Source organism: Mastigoproctus giganteus, chromosome 9, assembly GCF_048544385.1.
Source record: "Mastigoproctus giganteus isolate SK-2022 chromosome 9, ASM4854438v1, whole genome shotgun sequence".
Taxonomy (NCBI): domain Eukaryota; kingdom Metazoa; phylum Arthropoda; class Arachnida; order Uropygi; family Thelyphonidae; genus Mastigoproctus; species Mastigoproctus giganteus.
The window spans coordinates 161,414,623-161,434,296 of record NC_143583.1 but is presented as its reverse complement, the minus strand read 5'-3'; the positions used below and the strand labels follow the sequence as shown (position 1 = coordinate 161,434,296).

General features: G+C 37.7%; 1 protein-coding gene across 2 annotated transcripts in view; it reads left to right on the top strand.

Annotated features, from left to right (window-relative positions):
• Nucleotides 1-19,674, top strand: part of jbug (filamin-type immunoglobulin domains fbug) — a 1,114,928-nt gene that overhangs the window by 804,660 nt on the left and 290,594 nt on the right. The window lies entirely within an intron of this gene.

Sequence of the window (19,674 nt, the reverse complement as noted above, 5' to 3'; positions counted from 1 at the left end):
GGCCAACCCATCCCTATCTCTTCCATTATGCAGTATGATTGATGATTTTTGAGGTTATGATGAATGTCGTGGCGAGATCCAATATTCCTTACATTTCGAGGGTACAGCTCTAAAACGGTGTTCGCAGGCCGGCCGCTAGTTAGTACACCGGACTGAACCTATTGGTAACTCTCTAGGAAGCTTCCAGATCAGCTAGTGTATAATCTTGCTACCTCTACTCTGCCAGATAGTGACTGGAGGGAGTCTGAGTAGTGTGTGTGCGGGGAGCATTGTCGAGGCCACGTTATGTCAAGGATCTGGGTATATATTCTTACCACATGTACGCCATATCCAAAAATTTCATTACTTCATACAGCATGTCCCACCCACTTTTTCTTACTATTGAATACACCATGAATTGTCAAAATAATAGAGCAAGATTATCTGCGAAAAGATCTAAACCTCCCAAGGACTTCCTAATTCATTTCACAAATATACGTGGTCTCAATTCTAATCTCAACAATGTCCATTTCCACTTGCAGTCTTCCAAAACCCATGTACTTTTTCTGACTGAATCTCAGTTATCAGTTGATTCAACTACTGCTCATCTCAGATGTCCAAATTATTTGCTGTATGATTCCTTTCGACTCAAAGTTGGTACTTGTGCATATGTCCGTTCTGATATTCCCTGTCAGAGACTTGGCAATTTGGAATCTCCTCTCTTTGATCTTCTCTGGCTTAAAATCTCTCTACCTCATTGTGTAAAATTCATCTGTTGTCTCTACCGTTCTCACAACTCCACTAATCACTTGGAACTCTTTGACTTTCTCCCTTTGCAACTTGACTTTCTCCAGTCCAACTTTCCTAACAGTGAGGTAATTTTCCTTGGTGATTTTAACGTTCACAACTCCAGCTGGCTTTCGTTTTCTAGTCACACCGACCCAGCAGGTCGAGATGCTGAGGCTTTTGCAATTACTAATGACCTAGCACAGATTGTTCATTTACCTACAAGAATACCGGACAATCCTAATCATACAGCCAATACGCTTGATCTTTTTCTCACAAACAACCCTTCTAAGTACACGGTCGAAGTGAGAGCTCCTTTAGGCACTTCAGATCACAACTTGGTGATTGTCTCTTCTCCAATGGAACCTTTATCTCATGGCTATTCCCAACCTCGTATTGTTTGGCATTACAAGAATGCAAAATGGGATGACCTGCGAGACTTCTTTTCTTCTTTTCCTTGGTCTGATTACTGTTTCAAAACTTCTGATGTCAACGTTTGCTCAGATCATGTCAGTGAAATTATTCTTGCAGGAATGGAATCCTTTATCCCACACTCCACTTTAAAATCTCGTCCTTTATCTAAACCTTGGTTTTCCAATAAATGTGCTAAGGCTGTCCAAGAAAAGAACGTTGCATATCGTAATTGGCTTGTTTCTAATTCTTCTGTTTAATTTTCTGCCTACACCAAAGCTCGCAACAATTGTAAAGCAGTTATTAATCAGTCCAAACTAGATTTTGAACAGGCTAAGAGTAGAAAACTTGTTTCTTGCCCTAATGGTAGCCGAGCATTCTGGTCTCTTGCCAAAGCTATTGGCCGCAACTTTTGCCCATCTCTGCTCCCACCTCTGTCCAAACCACATGGTTCTGTTATCACTTCAGCCAAGGATAAAGCTGACCTGCCAGCATCCCATTTTTCTTCGAGCTCATGTATTAATGATCTTGGTAAAACACCTCCCACCATTTCTAACACGCTCCATTCAATACCTCCTGTGGTCTTCCGTCAAAAGGATATCAGAAGGATTTTGCTGAATCTTGATGCTAAGAAAGCTCCAGGTCCTGATGGTATTTCTCCACTTGTTCTCAAAACCTGTGCTCCTGAACTTACTCCTATTCTATGCCGCCTTTTTTCACTTTCTTACTCCAAAGGTGTTTTTCCTTCTGCTTGGAAATTTGCTCATATCCAGCCAGTTCCTAAAAAGGGTGACAAATCCCTCCCATCCAAATATCGTCCCATTGCAATTACTTCTACTCTTTCTAAAGTAATGGAGAAATCAATTAACCGCCAACTCTTAAACTACCTAGAAACCTTCTGTCTGATCAACGATCGCCAGTATGGATTCCGTCAGTGTCGATCCACTGGTGATATTCTGGCTTATGTTACCCATTTATGGACTAATTCAATGGAAAGGTTCGGTGAAACACAAATAGTTGCTCTTGACATCTCAAAGGCTTTTGATCGTGTTTGGCATAAAGGTCTTCTAAACAAGCTTCCATCTTATGGTTTGCCAACTGTTTTTAGTAATTGGTTATCCAGTTTTCTCTCTGATCGCTCACTGAGGGTGATGGTTGATGGCTCTCTGTCTTCTAACTTCTCCACTAATGCCGGTGTCCCCCAAGGTTCAGTTCTTTTCCCCACTCTTTTCCTCTTGTATATCAATGACCTTCTTCCATTGACTGGAAATCCTATCCCTAGTTTTGCCGATGATAGCACATTGCATTCAACTTTCCATTTTGAGAAAACTTGTCCAGCTCAATCAGCTTCAAGTTCTCGAAAATCTACTGCCAATTCCTTAAATGCCGATCTTCAGGTAATTCTCCAGTGGGGCAAAGACAACTTAGTTGATTTCAACCCTTCTAAAACTCAATCTTGTCTTATATCTCGCAAAAAGGATTCTTCTGCTCCTATGCTTATCTTTAGTGACACTCCGATTTCTAGGCAAAATGATATATCTCTTTTGGGGATTACCCTGACTTCTAATCTCTCTTGGCACAAGCACATTACAAATATTGCTTCCTCTGCATCTAAAAAACTTGGTTTTCTCTTTCGCTCTCGGCGTTACTTTTCTCCCAAACAGCTGCTCACTCTGTATAAATCGCAAATCCGCCCTACCATGGAATATTGTTCCCACATCTGGGATGGTGCCCCCAAAACCTCTCTCAGGCTTCTTGATTCCATTCAGAAGAGGGCAGTTAGGTTAATTAATGATTCATCTCTAACAGAGTCTCTCCACTCGCTTTCTCATAGACGCACTGTTTCTGCTGCATGCCTCTTCTACAGATACTTCCATGGGCACTGTTCTTCTGAATTGGCTTCTATAATTCCCACTCTCTCTTTCAAAACAGTCCGAACACGTGCTGCCACCAGCCAACATCCATTTACTGTCCAACTTCAAACCCACAGAACCAACTTTTCATCTTCCTAATTTATTCATTCAACTGCCGTTTTCTGGAACAACCTTCCTTCATATGTATTTCCTGAAAATTACAATCTACAGAAGTTCAAGTCCAATATCAACAAATATCTTCTTTCGTCTTCTCAACCTCCAACCCAAGCATGGTACTAAGTACTATAGGTTATAATACCTCTCGTGTTTGGGGTTCTCATAAAAAAAAAAAATAATAATAAATTCTTCATGTGTTTCTATGACTTTTGTAAATGTCTATGCTACTTTGTCATTGTTGAGCTTCTGTCTATCTGAAAGCTTTTTTTTTTTTTTCTGTATTTTTAAGAGCTTTTAGCCTTGTTCTCAGCACTGTTACCACTGGATTATAGTCAGATGTAATATCTGCTCCTGAATGTCTTTGCCATTAACGCACAATTGCAGAATCTTTTGTTGATCATTATTTAATCATTTTGATTTCGTATAATTTTGTTCTCTCTGTCTTCTAGTGATTTAAAAGTATATAGCCTTCTTAGTGGCTGTCGTGGAGTGCCTTTGCCCATCTTTGTAGCTTCGATTGTTCTTTCTTGTCGGGATGGAACCCGTCGCTTAATCTGAGTTGGACCCAGTTGTCTGTCTTCCTTAAGTCATGGTAGAGTGCTGCTGTGTCTTTCTGGAAATAATCCTTCAGGTTCGCTTTTGCTGTTTACTGTTGCATTCTTCCCACTTTCCGAGCTGTTGTCAGTCTTTTCACAGCTGACGTTAGGTGGTATCGGCATCTCTTTGTCAACATTTCCTTTGTCTTTCTTATCATCATCATCATCAGCCATTTTCAATCCAGTGCAGGGTGAGGCCTCTCCAGCAACTTTTCAGTTCCTTCTGTTTTGTGCAATGGCCATCCATTTACTACCCACAAACTCCTGAATTTCATCTGTCCATCTCCACTGTTGTCTTCCAGGTTTTGTCTTAGATCCTCTTGAGTACCATTCTGTTATTTTCTTAGTCCATCTGTCATCATGTCTTCGAGCTATGTGTCCTGCCCAAGACCATTTTAGTTCTTTATTTTTGATAAGAATGTCCTTTACTTGAGTTTGCTGCCTAATCCATGTGTTTCTCTTCTTATCTAACGGTCTGATTCCCAGTGTAATTCTTTCCATTCTTCGATGTGTAGTTCTCAGCTTCTCTTACATTCTTTTGGTGAATGCCAAAATTTAAAAGTATATAGCCTTCTTAGTGGCTATTTAAACCGCATGTTGACATCTATCAAGGCGTCCCCATGGCAGAACTGGATAACTCTATCTCCTCTATCGTCTCTAATTCCCAGTCCAAATTTTCCAACTATGTCCATTACTGCCTATTGTCCTCATCATTATCATCATCAGCCATTTTTAATCCATTGTAGGATGAAAGCCTCTCCAGCAACTTTCCAGTTCCTTCTGTTTTGTGCAATGGCCATCCATTTACTACCCACAAACTCATGAATTTCATCTGTCCATCTCCATCATTGTCTTCCAGGTTTTCTTCTAGCTCCTCTTGGGTACCATTCTGTTATTTTCTTAGTCAATCTGTCATCATGTTTTTGAGCTATGTGTCCTGCCCAAGACCATTTTAGGTCTTCAGATTTGATAAGAATGTCCTTTACTTGAGTATGCGGCCTAATCCATCTGTTTCTCTTCTTATCTAACATTTTGATTTCCAATATAATTAGTTCCATTCTTTGCTGTGTAGTTCTCAGCTTCTCTTCCATTCTTTTGATGAGTGACCAAGTTTCACTTCCATAAGTCAAGGTGGTGAGTATACATTGGTTCATTATTTTACGTTTCAGACAAACTGGGATATTGCTCTTCAGTATGTGACTATATTTTCTGAATGCTATCCATCCAAAATTTATTCTTCTCTTGACTTCCAGCCATTTATCATTATTACAGCTAATAACTTGTCCCAGATAAATATATGACTCCACCTTTTTCAATTACTGCTCCTTCAATCATTATATTCCTTTCTGTGGCATACTTGTTCATCATTACTTTTATTTTAGCCATATTCATCTTTAGTCTAAAATCCTTACTAACTCTGCATAACTGATTAAGATTTTCCTCAAATTCTTTGGGATCGTGGTTTATGACCACAATGTCATCAGCAAAGTTTAAATGGTTTAGGTACTCTCCATTCACATTGACTCTGATCTGCGACCAGTCTAATCTTCTGAAAGCTTTCTCCAGGGCAGCAGTAAACAAATTTGGATATATTGTGTCTCCTTGTTGAACTCCTTTCTCAATTTTAAATTTGTTACTGTCTTTGTCTAGTCTAATAAAGGAGGTAGCATTCTCATATATTTTCTTCAAAATCATAATATGTCGGGTATATATACCTTGTATTGCTAGTGCCCGAAACATTTCCTTATGCTGTATGGAGTCAAATGCCTTTTCATAATCCACAAATGCCAAGCATAATGGTGTTTTATATTCATTTGCTTTCTCCATTAGCTGTGATATTACGTGAAGGTGATTTATAATTGAGAATCCTGACCTAAAGCCAGCTTGCTCTTTTAGTTGATTCTCATCAAGTATTCTTTCTAATCTCTTAGTAATGACCCTTGTGAACAACTAGTACATGTGGGACAACAAACTAATTGGTCTATAATTTCCAATTTCTCATTTATCTCCTTTCTTATGCAGCAAAATTATGATTGCATTAGCACTCCTTCGACGTCACACCCTTTCTAATGCATTTTGTGAAGAGTCTTGCTAATTTTTGTCTCATGTCTCTTCCTCCCAATTTTAACAACTGTAGAGTAACTTCATTTTCTCCCAGGGCTTTCTGATTCTTCATTTTCTTCAACGCATGTTCTGCCTCATCTGGAAAGATATCGGGTATGTCCTATGTGTTACTAATTTGCGATCCATCTTCCCACTGCTGGCATCATCCCCTCGCTCCTTGTATAATTCTCTATAGTAGTCTTTTGCTATTTGAATTATGCCTTCTCTTCTGTTTATAAATACACCATCAGTATTCTTTACTTTCAGTATCATTTGTCTTTCGGTATTACTGCTCATGGCTGCTGATTTAAATCCTTTGTTTTCCCTAAATGCTTGTTCTACTTTTCTTGTGTTAAATCTTCTTATGTCCTCTCTGAGTCTCTTTCTAATGGCTTTGCATAACGCAGTATACTCAATTTTCTCCTTGTCAGTTTTTATCTTGCTCTTCATTTGTCGTCTTCGGTTCATCATGACAAGTGTTTCTTGACTAATTTTTTCTTTTTTGGATTTATTTTTACCTATAGATTTCTTGGGCTTTTTCACTTTCAGAAAGTTGTAATATTCATTGTCAATATCTTGGTCCTGAGCAGTCTGCAGAAGGTCAAACTTGTTCTTAAGTTCCAGTACATACTGCTTTTTCTCCTCTTCTGTTATCTGAAAGATCGTATTATTTACTTGAGTCAGTTTTTTCCTTTCTGTTCTTACCTCTATATCAAGTGTGCATCTTACCATTCTCTGATCACTTCCAACATTTACCTTGTTCAGGACAGTAACATCATTCACAATATATCTTCTGTTAGTGAGGATGAAGCCGATTTCATTAGTTGTTAATCCAATTAGGCTCTTCCATGTCCACTTTGTGTTCACCCTTTTCTTGAAAAAAGTGTTCATTACTGACATTCCTCGAGATTCACTCTCAGACAGTTTTTAAATTCTGTACTGTGTGACCAACTGACGATGGTACTAACAGCAAATTCTAAGTGGGAAGCATTCAAGGAATTAATAGTGGAAGCTACTAAACGTTTCATACCTATTAAGAAGGCGCCTCCGTAGCCAGGTGGGAAGGAGGAGCAGTGCGTACTACACGCTTCTTGATTAGACCGGGGTTCGAGCCCGTCACCACCAAATACGGAGGATGCGGAAAGGTCAAGGGAATGACCACTGCATATTCCCGGAGCAATATGGCCTTAGTTGCTGATGCTCCTAAAAACCAAATAACAAACAAACAAACAAACCTATTAAGAAATATTGTTCACGGTTTAGGCCTAAATAGTTGTCAAATGAACTAATGAGACTTGTGGCAGAGTAGAAAAATGCATGGGATGCATATAAATTATCAGGACATAGAAGCCTATGATATATATGAGCTAGTCTGTAATTAAGTCACAAAGGAGGTTAGGCAGGTGAAGGCAGATTACGAGAAATCTTGGGCAAAGGATGCAAAGAAAAACAGCAAGGATTTCTTTACTTATATAAACTCTAAAAGGAAGGGGATGAATCTGATTGGTCCACTTAACGTTGATGGTTCGGCTGTTGATGATCCTGCTCTGACAGCAAACAAACTGAATGAGTATTTTGCATCTACATTCACACATGAGGAGTTATTACGGTTTGAAAATGCCACAAGGTTATCTAATTGTAATGATTTTGTAATAACTGAGAACAAAGTGGAGGAGAAATTGTTGAAGTTAAACATAAGAAAGGCACCTGGGGTGGATGGGATCTATCCAGTTATATTAAAGGAGGGGGCGAAGGAAGTAAGCAAACCCTTAGCCATAATTATGAGAGCATCCTTGGACTCAGGGCAGGTTCCCATGGACAGAAGATGTGCAAATATGTCCCCAATTCACAAAGGAGGATCAAAGAGTGACATGAGTAATTACAGACCAATTAGTTTAACTTCTGTTCCGGGTAAAATAATGGAGTCACTGGTTAAAGATGCATTGCAGGATCATCTAGATCATCTAGACAAGACTGCAGCAATAATTCAGACACAGCATGGGTTTGTTAAGGGATAGTCTTGTCTGACAAATTTGATTGGTTATTATGATGTGGTTACAAAGGAACTGGATGCAAAAAATAATTTTGATAACATATATTTGGATTTCAGGAAAGCTTTTGACACTATTGTACAAATTGGAGCAGAATGGTATTAAGGGTAAGTTGCTACAATGGATAAAAGGATGTTTAAGTGGGAGGAGACAGAGGGTGGTAATCATTGGGTGCTGCTCTTCTTAGAATAATGTCATTAGTGGAGTCCCAGAGGGTTCGGTGTTAGATCCAGTGTTGTTGTGTATATTTATGAATGATATTGATGAAGGTATATCAGGCTTAGTATCAAAGTTTACAGATGATACAAAGGTTGGCAGGGTTGTTAATGACAGTAATGGCAGTGTGTTACTGCAACAGGATCTAGAAAATTTTGGCAGATGGGCTGAGAAGTGGCAACTGAAGTTTAACAATGACAAATGCAAAGTACTGCATATGGGTAGAAGTAACCCCAGAGAAACATACCAACTGTGTGTTACTACACTTTAGGATGTAGAAAATGAAAAAGACCTGGGAGTAATTGTGCAGTCAGATATGAAGTTTTCTTAGCAATGCAGACAGGCTGCCAGGGCAGGTCATGGGTTGTTGTCAATGATATACAGGAATTTTGTTTGCAAGGAAAAGGTGGTGATTGTCCCTCTGTATAAGGCAGTGGTCAGGCTACGCCTGACCATTGCCTTATGCAGAGGGACAATCACCTCATTTTCCCTGTCTGGAGGCCTCATTTTAGGAAGGATGTAGATTTGCTTGACCTTGTACAGAGAAGGGCAACAAGATTGGTGAGGGGAATGAAGGGATCCTCTTACCAGGATAGGCTTAAGTTCTGCAAATTGCAGTGGCTGGAGACTAGACACCTTCGAGGTGATCTGATTGAGGTGTATAAGGCCCTGAATGGGTTGAGCACGCTGAATTCTGATGGGATTGTTTCACTTGTTTCAGATTACGAACCTAAGGGGGCATAAATTGAAATTAAGGAAGGACAGATGTAGAATAGATGTGCGGAAATTGGTCTTTATCGAGCGGGTGGTTAATTGCTGGAACAAACTTCTAGTGTTGTGGAAGTTGATAGGTTAAATAAATTTTTAGACAAATATTTAGAGGGGATTGTTTTGTAATTTTTTTTTTTTTTTTGGCTGATGCCACATAAGCTCATATGCTTGCTTTCTTGCATCACATGCCACTACTTCTACTACTATTATGCAAATTTCACAATTCTTTCACCTCTTTCATTTTTTTTCACCAATTCCAAAATTTCCTATAATTCCCCTTTCAGGCACCTCCATAACCAGGTGGGCAGGAGCGGCAGTGAATAGCACACGCATCTTCATTAGACCGGGGTTCGATCCCGTGACCACCAAATATGGAGGATGCGGAAAGGTTAGGGAATGACCACCGCATATCCCCAGAACAATATGGCTTTAGTTGCTAATGCTCCTAAAAATCAAATAGCAACAGTAAAAAAAAAAAAAAAAAAAAAAAAAGTTCCCCTTTCTGCACTGTTTTGTTTTTTTCCAACCTTAGCATTTAAGTCCCCCATAATGATAGTGTAGTCTGTTTTCTGCTCATCTAGAAGACTCAGTTTCGGTGTACAGTCAGTCCTCGTATAACACTACACGGATTCGATCATACACGATTTATAAATAGGGGAACGATATCTTATATAACACGAACCGAATTCGCTTATGCATGATTCGCCTTTGCGTTTCCAAAAAATGGCAGTCGAACGCGGAATCACCCCAACTGAATGCAACACGATAGGAACGAAGAGGAGATTCTGAAAATGTATTTGTTTTTTATATCAGTGAAGGGGAAACACATTTCACCATAATAACGTAAAAACCAACACAGTTCCAGCTATCGGTATAATCGCAAATGCAATTAGATCGAATTTACTACCAGATTATAACAGATTCCACTAGCAGAAACGTAAATGGAAATTGTTTTTATTGTTTTCTGGTACTAACCACTAGAATTATGCTTGAGTAAAATGTGAGGTGTTAATAATGTTATCTCTGCCTTTACGGTATTGTTTATTCAGTTGCTACACGCACTCAGCTTCGTTTATGTGTATCAAGCGTGCCTGCTCCTCCTTTTGTAATTGTGCTTTATTCTCTAAAAATGAGTAAAATACTTAAAAGGTGTGAAAAGGAAGCGTCCTGGTGAAGACACTGTAGATTCGGAGAGAAAAAGAAAAGCAATATCGATAAACAGAGGCGGACTGGCTCAAAAATTCTTACCCGGGAAAATTTTTAGTGGCCTCATACTATTGTTTATGGCCAAAATCACACCGGCCTCCGGGGGTTTCCCTGGTAAGGCTTATAGCCAGTCCACCTCTGTCGATAGAGAAAAAATATGAAATTGTGAAACGCTTTGAGCGAAATGAAAGACTATGTGATATTGCACGTGCTACAGACCTAAATGAGGCAACACCGAGAATTACAAAGAATGCAGAGAAAATAAAAACAACTTTCATAGCGGAAACAACTCAAAGTGTGATTAAAATCCATTAGATTAAGACACAAAGAATTGGAAGAGATGGAACAGCTGTCATCTGTTTGGATAGAAAATCAAAAAAAACAAGTTTGCTTACGATAGAAGCAAAAGCATTAGCAATATTTTATTACGTAATAGTTGTAATAAAATACTTACGTATATTATTATTTATTGTGTTTGGTAATGTTTTGGTTACAAATGTGTGTTCAGTCTTGGGTGGCCGGCACCTAATCCTGTTTTTCCCATAGGGCCTGTTGTTTTTATTGCACGATTTTGCATTGCACGAGGGTGTCTAGGAGCACAACTATCATGCTATACAAGGACTGACTGTACGTTTCTTCAACCTCTTCTTCATCATTGCTTGTACCTCTTATAAATCCTGAGTAGTAGTCTTAACACCCTTGGTGTTAAGACTTCCACTTGATAAACTTATGTTTATCAAGTGGAAATCTGCTTTATGGACCAGAAAGCCAACTCCACCTTCGCTTCTTTCACTGTTTCCTTTGGTGTACAGCAGATTTCCACTTGATAAACTTATATGTGATTCATTTCTTCTTGTTTCAGCCAAACCGATGATATTCCAAATCACATTTTCTAATTCCTTTTCCAGCTCTAATATCCTGTCTTCACCCATGAGCGGTCCTATATTGTAACAGGCCAAGTTTTGTTTCCATGCATGACATCTTGGTCGTACCCAGAGATTCTTAGAACCCTGTGCTTCCACTCTGATCCTGCCGTTGGGGACTGCAAGCCATTTGTTTCATCTTGCTGTCATGTTCTGGAGGGTTTGGTCTTTTCATCTTTGCACTGACCAGGCACCTTGAAGTGATCCACTCTATATGTTTGTTGCAACCTAAGTGACATAACAGGACTTACCATCAAGAAGGGTGCATAAGTGGATTTTAGGGAGGGAGGCCAACCAGACGTCTCCTAAATCTTCTGAAATAGAAAGATATTGGATCCATCAGTGTTTTAGACTGAAATTCTGATAACACACAGAATGCCTGTTCCCCTCTAAGATCTTGTCCTACCTTCGCATTACATTCATCCATTACTATATTTTTTTTTTTTTTTCTTAGTCAGCTTCATAAAATGGTTTCTGTTTATCCAGTTTGTCCAGTTCTTCATCTGTCTTATCAACTGTAGGGCCATAGACTCGAATCAGATTGATATTTATTGGATTGCCCCTCAGTTGGAGTAGCTATATCAGATTTTGGGATGAAATTGTTAACATTTTATCATGTCCCTTGCTACAATGATCCCAACACCCCATTACCCCACTGACGCTTCCCAAATAGTATAATCTGTCTCTTATAAGTGTTGCGCCGACCAGGCTAGCCAAGTGGGTAAAGTGCCTGCCTGGCAACCCAAAGGTCGTGGGTTCGAAACCCGCCTCGGGCTTGGATCAAAGTACTGCAAAAACCTTGGGAGGTGCATTATGGCCACACAAGCCTATGCACCAACAACTACAAAAAAAAAATAAAATAAAATAAGTGTTCCATATTCTATTTTTCTTCCACCTCACTTAGGCCTAAAATTTTAAGGTTTAGCATTTATATCTCTTTAACTTGCTCTATAACTTCCTTGCTTTCAATAAACTCCTCACGTTCCAGGTACCTAGTCTCAGTTTAGTTTTTGTATTTCAAAACCCGGAGATTCTTAGCACCCTCTGACCATTCAAGGTCTGCCGGGGACTGAGTGCCAAATTTGTTTTTTTATATTTTCATGATGCTGATGTTTTTGGGGAAAAAAATAATATAATGGTTTTCCATTGCCTTTTACATCATAGAATCATAGCCAGATTTGAGGAACTCTATCTATGCCTGTGATTACCTGAAGTTTAGCTGTTTTAGCACTTTTTTCTTCCACCTGAATATCTACAAACTGAATTGCTTCTCTCAGTTTGGGGATTAAGCTTAATTTATTTCGACTTTACTTGCCATGTTCCAATTCCATCCTTGGACTCTTATAGCATTTCTTGAGGTTGCCCTTCCCACAGGCTTCCCACTGTATCCTGTTAGCATTGCCGCTCCTTGTCCATGACTGCTTATTCTCCGGGATTTACCTGCTTATTTCGCAGCTAGCCTCTATATCTAGAGGACATTCCACCATTTGTAATCTGGAAGATGCGCCAGGTAGATATAAGCTGAGCTCCAAGCACTTAAATTTAGGTTTCCTTAAATTTCAAAATGTCAAATTTTATATAAATTTTTTAACATATCTCTCAAAACCAAAGAAGTGTTATTCCAATTTAAATAGCCTAATAATAGTTTACACTTTGTAGCACATTTTTTAAAGAGCTATGTCTCTTGTTGCAAACAGCACACTTTTGTATCAGCACTTGGTATCGTGTATATATATATATATATATATATATATATATTTGATATTAAATATGAATCAAAATTAATTTATATATAATAATAATATAATATAATAATTAAAATTTATATTTATATTTATTTTTTTTAAATTTTCGTATTATATTTTGTACCATTTTTTTTTTATTTTTTAACTACTTCGTTATGTTAATATATATGTGTGTGTGTGTGTATGTGTGTATATATATATATATATATATATTATGTGAGGTAAAAGTTAGGTAAAAGTAATAAAAATAAATAAATATGGCTATGTAGCTATCATTAGAGGCAGCAAATGCACATCCTCCACATGATGCCTAATTATATCTGATAATTAAAATAAATATGATATTTAAATAAAATCATCAGCCAGTAGTACGGCAATAATGCAGAGCGAAATGAAACGCAAAATAATATAAATAAACAAACAGGGAAGGGAAAGTAGAGATAATAGGACAAAAAGGTAGTCGATAATCCCCTATATAATTTAGTCAGTTAAGTCATTAAACCCAATTAATAAAAAAACGATATAAATTTAAATAATTTAAATATAAATTTAAATAATAATAACCTTTTTGTCCTATTATCTCTACTTTCCCTTCCCTGTTTGTTTATTTATATTATTTTGCGTTTCATTTCGCTCTGCATTATTGCCGTACTACTGGCTGATGATTTTATTTAAATATCATATTTATTTTAATTATCAGATATATATATATATATATATATATATGTGCAAATTCTTCCATTTCAAATAAAGATAAAAAAAATTTTGAGAAACGGTATTCTTTTTTCAATTTTGAGTAACATTTAACATTTTTTAGAGGGAAAAAAAATTCATTATTGTCTTTACCTTCATGATTACATTTACAAATAGCATGAATGCACAAAGATGTGTTCACCATTCATCTCAACTCAATTAAAATGTACTGCAAAAATATTTTTTCCCTCCATACGACTATTAACTATTCACTATTGTATGACTGATATTTTCACAATAATATAAACAAATTGTAGTTGATAATGTAATGGGCTGGTAATGTTTTTAGTAAAGTACAAACAAAAATCAGAATAATCACTCATTTTTAATTTTAAACTTTGTAAACTGTTAAACTCTGCATAGTGCCCTCCTTGATTAAGCTCCTTTTCGTGATGCACACCCTGTATACACACACACACACACACACACACATGGAGTGGCTCTGTATACAACATACCAAAATAAATTAGATTGAGGCATAAAAGAGCCACTAGATAGCCAGATGGATATGAAATGTGGTTTTTTTCAGTCATGGCACAAAGTGACAATCTCCTGACCAGTAGCGACACTGGCCGTTATGTTAAGCGTGCAGAGGTTCGTGCATTAATGGTTTATTTATGCAGTGAATCTTCGTGAGTGACATTTTCATATTTCTTTTTAAAGAAATCATAAACATACTTTTCAAAAAACAAAATAAAAATTGGAAGTTTTATAATCAAGGCCTAACAATGAGCTAAAGTCACCCTACTTTGTACTTAGCAAAAAATCTGTTTTACTATGTTTATTATTAATATAGCGAATCAAGAAGTAAGTATATAACAGATTTTTTCAATTCATTGGTTTTCTTCAGCATTTATTGAATTTTTAACCCATAATTTGGTAAAGCACTTTTTTTGGATTTTCTTAGTTTCTTATAACTTCTTTCTGCTGTACTTTAATCTTCATAAAATGAAATTGATGCATACATTTTAACCTCTGTGGTTGATTACTCCAGGGACTCACATCTGGTGGGTATGGGCTTGGCAAACCCAGGGTCCTGAGCTGGATATCATCATTCTTCTCTTTCTTGATGATTCCTTTCTACTTCCCTCTCTCTATCTCTCAGGGTAATGCGGGAATTTTTTTTTTTTTTTTTTTGGCTGGTACCGCATAAGCCTCAGGCTTCCTTGCACCATATGGCTAATAATAATAATAATATTTTTCTTTATTTATTGAATTTTACTTACTTTACAATATATATAATACTTTATCAGGTGGTAGGTGATAAGAGGCACTACCACCTAGTAAAGTATTATATATTGTAAAGGGATCATTCATTCCCATTTTTATTTCCCAGAGCAAAGACCCAGCAAACCCCATGTCTTTATCACACATTATGAATGATGCTTTATAAGATTATAGTGGATCCTGTGTATTCCTTATATTTTTAGCGAGCACAGCCTTGAATTGGTCTTCACAGGCTGCCCTCTGGATAGTTCACCAGACCAAACATATTGGTAACTCTCAAGGAAGCATCTGGATCAGCTAATTTATTTGTCCTTGCTGACTACTCAGCTAGCTATGAGTGTGTTGTGCATGGAGAGGGCATTGTTGAGGCTATTTTATGTTAAGGAGTTGAATATATTCTTGCTATGTTTGCAGAGTATCAAAAATTTAATTAATTAATATATCATGTTTTCCCTTCAGCTTTAACTATTGGATTCATCACGAATAATCAAACTAATAAAAAAACTTATCTGCAAAAAGATCTGAACTTCTCAAAAACATCCATATTCATTTCACAAATCACTTATCTGCAAAAAGATCTGAACTTCTCAAAAACATCCATATTCATTTCACAAATATACTTAATCTTAGTTCCAAACTCAACAATGTCCATTTCTTACTGCAATCTGCAAAGCTCCACTTTTTCTGACAGAATAAGAATTGTCAGTTTGCTTCAACCACTGATAATCTCAGTTGTCCTAATTTTTTGCTCTATAAGTCTCCTTTTGATTCAAAAGTGCATATGCCTACTCTGATATTCCTTGTCAGAGACTTCCTAATTTGTTGTGCGTGTATGTTTTAAGTCAGATTGTGTCAGTAAAAATATCCTTGTAACAATGAAATCCTGTTTTCTGCATTCCACCTTAAAATTCTTTCTACTGTTTTCCAATATGGCGCCTCTGTAGCCAGATGGGCAGGAGCAGCAGTGCGTAGCACACACTTCTTGATTAGACCGGGGTTCGAGCCCATGACCACCAAATACGGAGGATGCGGAAAGGTCAGGGAATGACCACCGCATATCCCCGGAGCAATATGGCCTTAGTTGCTAATGCTCCTAAAAACCAAATAACAACAACTGTTTTCCAATAAATATGCTAAGGCTGTTTGAGATAAGGATGTAGCATATTTCAATTGACTTACATCCAAATCTCTAGCTTCATTTACTGCCTAGTTAAACTAATAGAATTGAAGAACTAAGCTTTCAACAATTGTGAAACAGTTATTAATCAATCCAAACTTGATTGCTAAAAGTAGAAAACTTACTCTTGTCATAATTATTGGCTGTAACTTCTGTCTCTATCCCCTAATACAATCTAATGGTTCTGTTGCATCTTCTGCTAAAGATAGTCTGCTTACTAGCATCCTACTTTTTTGTTAACTCTGTATTTATAATCTTGGTAAACAACCTCCTACCATACCCAGTACACTCCACTCAATGCCTTCCATGGTCTTCTGACAAAAGAATGTTAGAAGAATTTTGAACGGTCTTGATACCGTGAAAGCTGCAAGTCAGCATGAAATTTCTCCACTTTCTTTGAAAACCTGTATTTGCTCGTGTTCTGTGTGTTCCCTTTTTAAACTTTCATATTCCACTGTTGTTTTTTCTTCTGCTTATAAATTTACTCATATCCAGCCAGATTCTAAAAAGGGTTTTAGAATCTAGTTATCTTCTCATTGCATTCACCTCTGCTCTTTAAAAAGTAATGGAGAAATTCATCAACTGCTAACTCTTAAACTATTTCAGTCTTCCATTTAATCAGTGACTGCCAGCATGGATTCTTTCATTGTTGATCCATTGGTGACATTTTGACCTATGGTGTCTTGTCAATGATATACAGGAATTTTTCTAGCAGAGATAAGGAGGTGATTATTCCCTTGTATAAGGCAATGGTCGGGCCACACCTTGAGTACTGTATACAGGTCTGGAGGCCTCATTTTAAGAAGGATATAGAGCTATTGGAACAAGTACAGAGAACGGCAACAAGATTAGTGAATGGAACAAAGGGTTGCTCTTATGAAGAAAGGCTTCAGTTTTGCAAATTACAGTGTCTGGAGACTAGGCACCTGCGAGGTGATCTGATTGAGGTGTATAAAGACTTGAATGGTTTGAGCATGTTCAATGCTGGTGGGATTCTTGCCTCTTGCTCAGAATAATCTCCTGAGAGGGGCGCCTCCGTAGCCAGGTGGGAAGGAGCAGCAGTGCGTAGCACACGCTTCTTGATTAGACCGGGGTTCGGGCCCATCACCACCAAATATGGAGGATGCGGAAAGGTTAAGGAATGACCACCGCATATCCTGGAGCAATATGACCTTAGTTGCTAATGCTCCTAAAAAAACCAAAACAACATTTCCTGAGAGGGCATGAATTCACATTGAGGAAAGACAGTTGTAGGATAGATGTGCGGAAGTTTGCCTTTAGCCAGCGGGTGGTTGATTGCTGGAAAAAACTTCCATTTGTTATTATAGAAGTTGATAGCTTAACTAGATTCAAGGCAGAACTAGACAAACATTTGGAGCGAGTGGATGGGTGAAATGAGAAGTGTGTGTGTGTGTGTGTGTGTGTGTGTGTGTGTGTGTGTGTGTGTGTGTGTGTGTTGGCTGATGCTATATAAGCTTGCTTTTTGCTTTCTTGCATCATGTGCCTTTGCTAATTTTTTAGCAAAATGGAGAAGTTTGATGAAACTCCAGCAGTTATTCTTGACATTTCTGAGACGTTTCATTGTGTTTGAAATAAAATTCTTCTAGCCAAGCTCCCAAATTGTCGATCTCTCTCTCTCTCTCATGCTACACCCAGCATTCCAACTTAAGAAATCTTGTCCTGCAAGTGGTATAAACTTTTCAAATGTCCACCATGAATTTCTTAAATAGTGACACCAGGTAATTCTCCAAAGAGGGAAAGAAAACTTCAGCCTTATCTTATTTCTCGTAAAAATAGTGTACAACTTCTATACCATGTTCAATGAAACTCAGATTTCTAGACACGATCACATACCTCTATTAAGGATTACCCTGATTTCTAATCTCCTTTGGCATAAACATATCACAAATATTGCTTTCTTGTCATCCAAAAAACTAGGTTTTCTTTCTTTTTTTTTTTTTTCCTCATTGTTTATTTCCTTTCAAACAACTACAGTGAAACTTCTCCTAACGGACACCTCTCGTTAACGGTCATCTCTCTACAACGGACATTTTCAAATTCCCCAACTCACCTCCATTGGTTTTAACATGTTTTCAGCTTCTGTCTAGCGGACATTCTCTGTAACGGATGCGGACAGGCAATCTGCACTGTTTCGTTTAGATTAGCACTTAATTTGATCTCCCCATAACGGACTGCAGGAGAGCTCACGGCCCTTTTTCTAGGAACTTTTCTTCCACATATCGCCTCAATCTATTTTCTATTTCTGATTCTCTGAATTTTATCAAGGTTTACGTCGCGGTTGTAAACCCTTTTTCAAGAATTTTTAAGGCATGTGTAAAACTTCTGATGAATTCGGTGTGTGCAGGGGGCGGGATGAATTTGGTCGGCCTTTCGTCTTTTGAGTTTGTTTTCAGTTTTGTTCAGTGTCATGTGAAGTGCACAATGTCTTCTCGTAAACATTTAACTTTAAAAGATAAAGTTGAACTCATTAATGCGTATGATCGGCAAAAAAATAATGTTCGCAATCTCGCTGCAAAATTCAAAATCGGGAAGACGCAGGTAAGCGACATCCTAAAGAAAAAAAATGAACTGCTCAAACAATTTTGGCAACACGGAAATGATCACGTTCAAAAATCATTCCCGAAAACTGTTGGACTTCAAATTGACAATGTTACGTATGAGTGGTTTTGTCGCGCACGTGCTAAAAAAAATTCCCATTAACGGGCCTATTATTAGGGAAAAGGCTTTGGAGGTTGCGAAATCTATGGGAGTAAATAAGTTCAAAGCTTCTGTGGGATGGCTAGACAAGTTCAAAACTCGGCATAAAATTTCTTGGAAAACCGTAAGTGGTGAAGGTGGATCTGTTGATACTGGGGTTGTAACAGAGTGGACCGTCAAATTGGAAGAGTTATGTCGTGATTTTGAAGCTAAGGATATTTACAACTGTGACGAAACAGGGTTGTTTTTTTAAGCTCTTCCTGAAAAAACAATGAGTCTAAAAAACGAAAAGTGCCAGGGCGGAAAAATTTCTAAGGAACGCTTGACTGTACTATTGTGTACAAATATGCTGGGAGACTTTGAACAACCTCTTGTTATAGGAAAACCACAAAATCCTCGTTGTTTCAAGGGCATAAAGTTGAATCTTTTGAATGTTGACTGGAAGTCTAATAAAAAAGCGTGGATGACACGAGATATCATGAGTGAATGGATAAGTCACTTTAACCAAAACATGATTCGTCAAAACAGAAAAATTATTCTTTTCGTGGATAATGCTGCATCTCACCCACACATTGAATTGTCCAACATTCAAATCGTTTTTCTGCCACCAAACACATCTGCAGAGTGTCAGCCCTTGGATCAAGGGATAATAAAAAATTTTAAACTTCACTACAGAAAACGTGTTTTAAGACATCTCACTGCAAACATGAACGATGTAACATGTGCGAGTGACCATGCAAAGAAAATCAGCATCCTAGATGCGATTCAATGGATTTCCTCTTCAGTAAACGCAATTAGAAAACACTGTCGTGAACTGTTTTATAAAGTCCGGCTTCTCAAACGCAAAAATTGAAGTTGTGAACAGCAATGTGGAACAAGAACTTCAACATCTATTGATAATGTACGATACTTCAGCTACAAGTGACCCTGGCTACAAAGATATAGACTTCAACCTCACTACAGAAGATGGTGCTCTAGATAT